General features: G+C 45.1%; 1 long non-coding RNA gene across 1 annotated transcript in view; it reads right to left on the bottom strand.

The window, feature by feature from the left end:
- Positions 1-5536, bottom strand: part of LOC309347770 — an 87175-nt gene extending 81639 nt beyond the window's left edge. Inside the window, exon 1 of the long non-coding RNA XR_014159030.1 lies at positions 3806-5536. This is a non-coding gene — a long non-coding RNA (uncharacterized lncRNA). The remainder of the gene's footprint in view (positions 1-3805) is intronic.
- Positions 5537-7264: the final 1728 nt, after the last annotated feature.

The raw sequence follows: 7264 nt of genomic DNA, 5'->3' as shown, positions 1-7264 counted from the left end.
AAGAAGGCATGGGGGGGGAGGGTTGCTCCCAGCACCCTTGACCATCATTTAAGGCACCAAAGGGTGCCACAGCACCCTGGTTGAAAACCCCCGCCCACCCAACAAGCATCATACATGCATCACAGAAAGAGGCAGTCTTGTCTCCTGGCTTGTCTCTTGTCATGATACCTGGCAATGCTTGCTGGTTGCCCTTTCCTGACCAGTCTGAGCCTTTCCCTTGAAATGGTAAATACCTCAGTTCTTGAACCCATTGTCACAGATCTGCCCCTATTTATGTGAGATGTTTATAGCTTTTGAAGGATTTGTAAGTGAAAAGAACTATTGGAAAAGGTTTTTCCTTCAACTGCAGAGTAAATATCTGGGGTCATTAAGAGGGCTTCAGGATTGCTCTGTGAACTCAAAGAAAGTGTCTTTTTTTTTCAGGGAATATTTTATAATTTTTGAATGGTGAAGGATTGGTTTTTCTCTAGGGTGCATGTCTGCTATGTGTGCACCTTCAGATTTGTGTAACACTCATGCCCACTTCTGTTGCCCAGCGCTTGCAAGCCCCCTACTGTGACATCATAGAATGCTTGCAGTTGGGTTTCTTTTAAACCACACCAGCAACTGCTCATCAGGAGCAGAACCGAGCAGCTTCTGTGAGTGAAGTGAAGAGCTGTTTCTCAGAAGGGGAAACCCTGGGCGAGACTAGGGTTCAAATCCCTCCTTACTCAGCTATGCAGCTCACTGGGTGACCTGGGGCCAGGTTGTGGGGATTAAATGAGAATGTAAGAACTATGTATGTCATCTTGAGCTCCTTGGAGTAAAAGATGGGATATCAATTCAGACGCCCTCAGAAGGTGGTGGACTCTCCTTCTTTGGAGGTTTTTTATACACAGAGTTTGGGTGGCCATTTGCAAGGGATTCTTGAATTGGATTCCTGTTTTGCATGCAATTGGACTAGATGCACCTTGGGATTCTTTCCAAATCTACAATTCTATGATTTTGTTTAAGTGTCATTTTATTGATTAGATAGGAAACCCTTTCGAGACTGCTCTGAGATCCCAGGTTGGATATAAGCACCATAAATGAGAAAAGAGAGAGACACGTCAGCCTGTGAATGACCCCAGGCAGCTGGCAGAAGGACTCGGACATAGAGGCAGAGGGAACTTGGAGGCTTCAGGACGAAGTTGCTGTTAAGCACTGGACGCAGTGCTGACTAGAAAGGTGAGTGGCCGTCTGCAAGATCTTTCAGAGCTCAAGAGATCTTGTGAGATTTCAGGAAGATCTCACAAGATTTTGCTAGCCTAATACTGCTATTAAACCAACTAGATTTAGTAGGATTATGCGTAGGGTTTCCATGTTGGGTTGCAGCTAGCACTGTGGGCAGGGTAAAGTCCTGGCACTTATATGACCTCCCACTACGGACATTGCTGGTGCTGGCAGGGTTGAGTAAGGTTGGCACAGTGCAAACACACCGGTGCAGCCAAACTCGTGCTCATGCCAGTGTGTTCACACCACATCAGCCTCACCTCCTTCCTCCTCTACCTGTTCCCTTTTGAGATGCAGATGAGGACATGTTTGTGGATGAACCCAGCTTCACGGCCGAAGATTCCCTGTGGTTACAGCAAAGACAATCCTAACCCAAGAAGGACAACAGGAAATGATTAATTGCATGAACATGCAATTGCCCTGCCCATTTTCTCCCCTATCTTTATAGGTATCGGTTCCAGCCTGTGACCTGGTAAGAAGTGGAAAGGAAGCCTTACCATCCCAAACCTGTGGTGGACATTGAACCTCCAAACTCTCTGGGAAGCCACTGGTCCCACAGAGGAAGATGTTCGACCGTGGATCTTACAATTTTTTGTCGGACCTGAAAATCCTATTCAGGAAACAACCAGTGGGAAGGGAATCCTCCTCCCAGGCCTTGGAAGAAACACATTCTGCTCAAGGGTCAAGTGACTGTTTCAGTACAGATAAAGTGACAGTTGCAGGTGAACCAGGAAACTGAGAAGTGGTATACAAAACTAAATATGCAGGAGAGTGTAAATGTAAAGGGACCCCTGACCATTAGGTCCAGTCGTGACCGACTCTGGGGTTGCAGCGCTCATCTTGCTTTATTGGCTGAGGGAGCCGACATACAGCTTCTGGGTCATGTGGCCAGCATGACTAAGCCGCTTCTGGCGAACCAGAGCAGTGCACGGAAACGCCGTTTACTTGCACTTTGACGTGCTTTCGAACTGCTAGGTTGGCAGGAGCAGGGACTGAGCAACGGGAGCTCACGCCGTCGCGGGGATTCGAACCGCTGACCTTCTGAGCGGCAAGTCCTAGGCTCTGTGGTTTAACCCACAGCGCCACCTGCATTCCGCAGGAGGTGTAGATAGTCTTTAAGAAAGGATGCTCTTCAAAGGCTGGGGGGGGGGGTGTAACAAAAATTGGCAGTATTGCAGACCCTTTTTCTGACCTGAGAAGTCAATTGTCTCTTATTTAATCAGCTGAATAAACCAAGTCTGACCCCCTTTCCTGGGGGGCCAGGAGTGAATCTGGAACATGTCTCCCAGGGAGGAGCAGCATAGATTTAGGCAACAGGTTGTAGGCTCCATTGCTCTTCCCCCAGCGCAGCAGCACTCTTCCTTTCCCAACGGGATTCCCCCCTCTTCTTCACAGTAGGGTGTGCTCCTCCCTGCACACCCTCCAAATCGGCCTTCCAATAGACAGCCTTGGATTCAAGCGTTGGTTTCCAGCAGGGCTGTGAAGTGCTGAAGGGGGACAATTTGCAAAAGTTTGGCACCATTTTTGAGTGAATCAGATTTTTACTGAAATTGTCGCGGGTTAGGGATTTTTTTTTCCAAAAAAAATGTTTTTCTGCAGGTTAAGGCCTCGAGGGCTGATTGTTTGACCTATGATATAAACCTTTCTCTTTCCACAGCCAAACCTTTCAGGGGACAATTTGCAACAGTTTGGAACCATTTTCGAGTGAATCGGATTAACGTCAGAGAACTGGCCAAGACTGGTTGGAAGTAGCTCAGACTGGTTGCAACAGGTCTAGGCTGGTTTGAACCGGTCCATGCTGATTTGTGCTGGTCCAAACTGGTTTGAACTAGTCTAGGCCGCTTTGAACTGGTCTAGTCCTTTATTCCAACGCTTTGCAACATATATACATGCTTAAAATATTGGGGCAACTGACAAAACTGTGATGGAAAGAGCATTTAGACCAGGGATGGGAGATCTCTAAGACTCCAATTTCTATCATATACCTGCCCTTGCAGCTTGGGGTGGATAGGAACTGGGAGTCTACCAACATATGGAAATAACAGGTTCCCCACCTCTGATTTAGATCTGCACCCTCATAAGCCAAAGTGCCAATGTCAACAAGCTCTGCATGCATTACATGGGCAATGGGAAGCAACTGGCAGAGTTTAGCAACAGACCTCATTATTCTGCAAAATGCAGAAATACTTTTTACTCTGCCCAATTTTGCCATGCAGAAGATGGCTGGGGGGTGAGGAAACTGGCTATCTGGCCATGAGGGCACTCGACTGATCTTGAGACCATACCCGTTGCTAAAATGCTAATCTGCAATTTAATTTCTAAAACTTTTTTTAAAAAACAAAAACAACAAGAGCCAGATACTTTTAAAAGTTTTAGTAAAATTATTTATGTACACCAATGCATAATATTTACATTTATATAATAATACTGATGGGCAGGGGAAGAGAACCGAACTGAACCATGGTACAACAAAAAGACACACTGAAATGGTGAAGAAAGAAGATTTTGAGAGAACGACAATTGAATTTAGGATTCACAGCTACACCCATGCTGCCAGCCAGCCTCAGAACAAACTCCCTTTTCCTGGACAAGTCTCTGCTACTCTGAATAACAAACCAGACAAGCTCATATTAGCTAGTGGGAACATGATGCCCACCTTAGTGAGGGGTTGCTGAGAAAATTCCAACAGGGAAAATAAATGTGGAAAACATTGCATCAGAAAAAAAGAAACCCACCTGGCATTTCCAGTTCCACGAATGATTGGCAGGTGCTGCTTTGAATCTGGTACCTTTGCAAACAGGTTTTTTCTGGCCAAAGGGAAAGTTGGAAGTTTTCCGTACACACAAATCCTCTATAGTTGCCTTCCCCAACTTGATGCCCTCCAGATTTGTTGGACTACAACTTGGGTCAGCCACACAGCATGGCCAGCTGTCAAGTTGGTTCGGCCAAACGCTGGAAGTCAGCTGCAGGAGACTTGCAAGACTCCTGGTACCACCAGATCTGGACCACTGCTTTAACAAAATTATAACAAAATGCAGTTGAACCCTGCGCAATCCGAAAGCGAAGGACAGCTTTTCTAAAACCTTATATTGCATCATACTTTAAAGGAACACAACTGGCAGCTACCTCAGGGATTCCTTTGGATAATATGCTTATGAAGGACAATCGTCTGGAATTATAGTGCTGTTTTTGGAGTACTACCACTCCCTTCTCTCACCTCATAGCATTCCATTCCCTTTCTTGTTTAGATCACTTTTTCTCTGCTTCCTTTATTATTGCTATTACTGCTTTTTGCATATTAGAAAATGAAAACTATTTTTTTAAAAAAGGATGATACAAGTTGCAGTCCAAAAAATGTGGAGGACGTGGTTGGGGAAGGTGGCTCTAAACGCATTATCCCAGAAGCACTGCCAGGGTGGAAAAACAGAAGGTTGCACAACTCATTTTGTCCCATTTTGCTTACTGCTTTCTGTCCACCCAACTCAGAAAACAGCTACTGATGCAGAGGTTTCCTATGCATGTATGAAGCTCTCTTTCCTGCAAGGGCTCCCCTAGTTTACTTCAAAAGTGACGGCAAATCTGTGCGAGTATTCCTCTGAAGTAAACAAAATACCCATGCCTAAGTTCTACACATGCTTAGTGGTTGAGCTACTGAGTGGGCTGTTGGTATTTTCAAGAATTCTTCCTCAGCAACCTACTCCCCATGGACTTGTCCGTTGAAAGCAAAACTCCTATCCAGTATCTGCCTTGCCTTGTATTGTATTATGAAACACATACTTAGAACCAAAACCAACCCAGAGATCTCAGTCATTTAACCTCCTTTAAAATAAGATATGCTGGAAGCATAACAAGGCATTTTTTTAAAAAAATAAACCCACTTAAAAGAATTAAGGAAATAAAATTAATCTTTTGTAATAAAGGGGGTGGGATAACAGCATTTGATCTTCAACCTCAAGTTGCCATACTAACCTTAATCTAATCCATTTTTTCCTTATTGTTCAAAGTGACGGATCTGGCAAGAGTTGCCAGGTCTTGTTAACCAGAGTGGTGAAAGCAGAGCATTCTGGGAACTGCTTATGCTAGCGGGGAGGGGGTCAGCCACTGGAATTTACGAACAGCCTCAAAGCCACACTTGTTTCGCCACAATCTACTCTTTGCACATGTAAGTTGTCACAGAATTTCTGCAGAAAATGGCAAGACAACCACTGTTGCGAGTTCTTCATCACACCACTGCAAGCCAGTCACTCTTAATGCCCTCCATGGGGAGAGAAATCGAGGAAAACAAAGGTGTGTGTCAAATTCTTGAAGAATACGGGTGCCAATTTTCAGAGCAGAACAATACTGAAAGGGAAGACGCTACTGTTTATTTCACTGAGAACAGGACCAGAGACATTGGCTTCTGGATAGTTTGATGTTCCCACACAGAAGTAAATTCCAGTTGACAAGCTGGTGGTAAAGATTCACCTCACCTGGAAATTTTGAAGAGCATCCAAGAGCCTTTTTTCCACTTCAGCATTGCTCTTGTAAGTAGAAGCCTCCATCTGCATTGCAGGAGGTTGGAACAGACGACCCTTTGGGCCAATTCTAATTCTATGAACCTCACTCTGCACAGCGTCAGTGAATATAATCCTGCTGTGAGCAAGACTTCAGAAGGCCCATCTTCTCTTGACATTTGGCTTGTGGGTATGTCCAGAGAAGGGCTTCTCCAATAGTTTCCTGGTGCGTGCTCTTAGTGTCCAAGTCAGATCATGAAGAAGAAGAAGAGTTTGGATTTGTATATCCCGCCTTTCACTCCCTTTAAGGAGTCTCAAAGCGGCTAACATTCTCCTTTCCCTTTCTCCCCCACAACAAACGCTCTGTGAGGTGAGTGGGGCTGAGAGACTTCAAGGAAGTGTGACTGGCCCAAGGTCACCCATCAGCTGCATGTGGAGGAGCGGAGACGCGAACCCGGTTCACCAGATTACAAGACTACCGCTCTTAACCACTACACCACACTGGCTCTCATGGTTTTGTACTTACGCCTTGCCCCAATTTATTAGCTGTGAAGAAGCATGGAGGGTGGCCTGTTGACGCACCTTCCTACCAGCCTGATCGCCCAGCTGTCAGCGCTGAAGACCGAAACCAAAAAACATAGGGCACCCACCTGAAAATTTACCAATCAGTTTAATACTTTCCACTGGGAATTGTTGGAAAGAACTAAGAAAAAGGCTGTTACACATTGAGACAGCATCCTTGTTAGGCAAGGGTTCCAGTCCTGACTTACACAAAATTATGGCAGAGGCAGCTAGTGAGCAATGAGCTAAATAGCGGTCAAAGGACAAAAAATGGAGCATAGCAACTGATGAGGCAATATGGCTCAGGAAACCAAGTGTAAACAATCCCAGAAGTAAGTGAGCAATGAAAAAGTAACCACGTGAAAAGTCAACAGCTCCTAAGAAGCCTTGAAGCGGCACTTTACAGGCTAAACGGCACAAGGGATTGTACCAAAATAATTCTATAAAACCGTCATCCGTCAAGTCGTAAAACGCAAACGTGTCGTAAGATAAAAAACTAGAAATATGTACAGATCTTTGTTAAATGAATTTGTTTAAAAAAAGGAAAGGAAGAAAACCAACCTATCCAGGTTAGAGGGCCGGTTTCTGTCCTTTTTCAGCTTCAGAAGTGGGGTGGGTAGGGAAGAGGGGAGACCCAGGAGCAGCAGGGCTACCTCTGCTAGAGGCTCTTTGGGTCCCCCTCCACAGCCAGCTCTTCTGCCATCAAAGCAGCTGCCTTGGAAGAAAAGTTGCAAAGGACAATCATGCTGTTTGTATCCTTCAGTGCTAAGTTCAAGTAATTTACTGAGCTGAATGCAAAGGGCAGAGATAGAACAAGGCTAAGTGATACAGGCTGTTAACTATTTGATACAGGCAGCTGGAGGGAGAGAAGACAGCATCTGGTTATTGAAAAGAAGACAATCATAATTTGCCCCGTCTAACAGTCATGTGTTAAAACGGTACATAAAAATTATATTATA

This window comes from Podarcis erhardii (genome assembly GCF_964252035.2).
Source record: "Podarcis erhardii genome assembly, chromosome: 7".
Lineage (NCBI taxonomy): Eukaryota > Metazoa > Chordata > Lepidosauria > Squamata > Lacertidae > Podarcis > Podarcis erhardii.
This window is presented reverse-complemented; position numbering and strand designations above follow the sequence as displayed.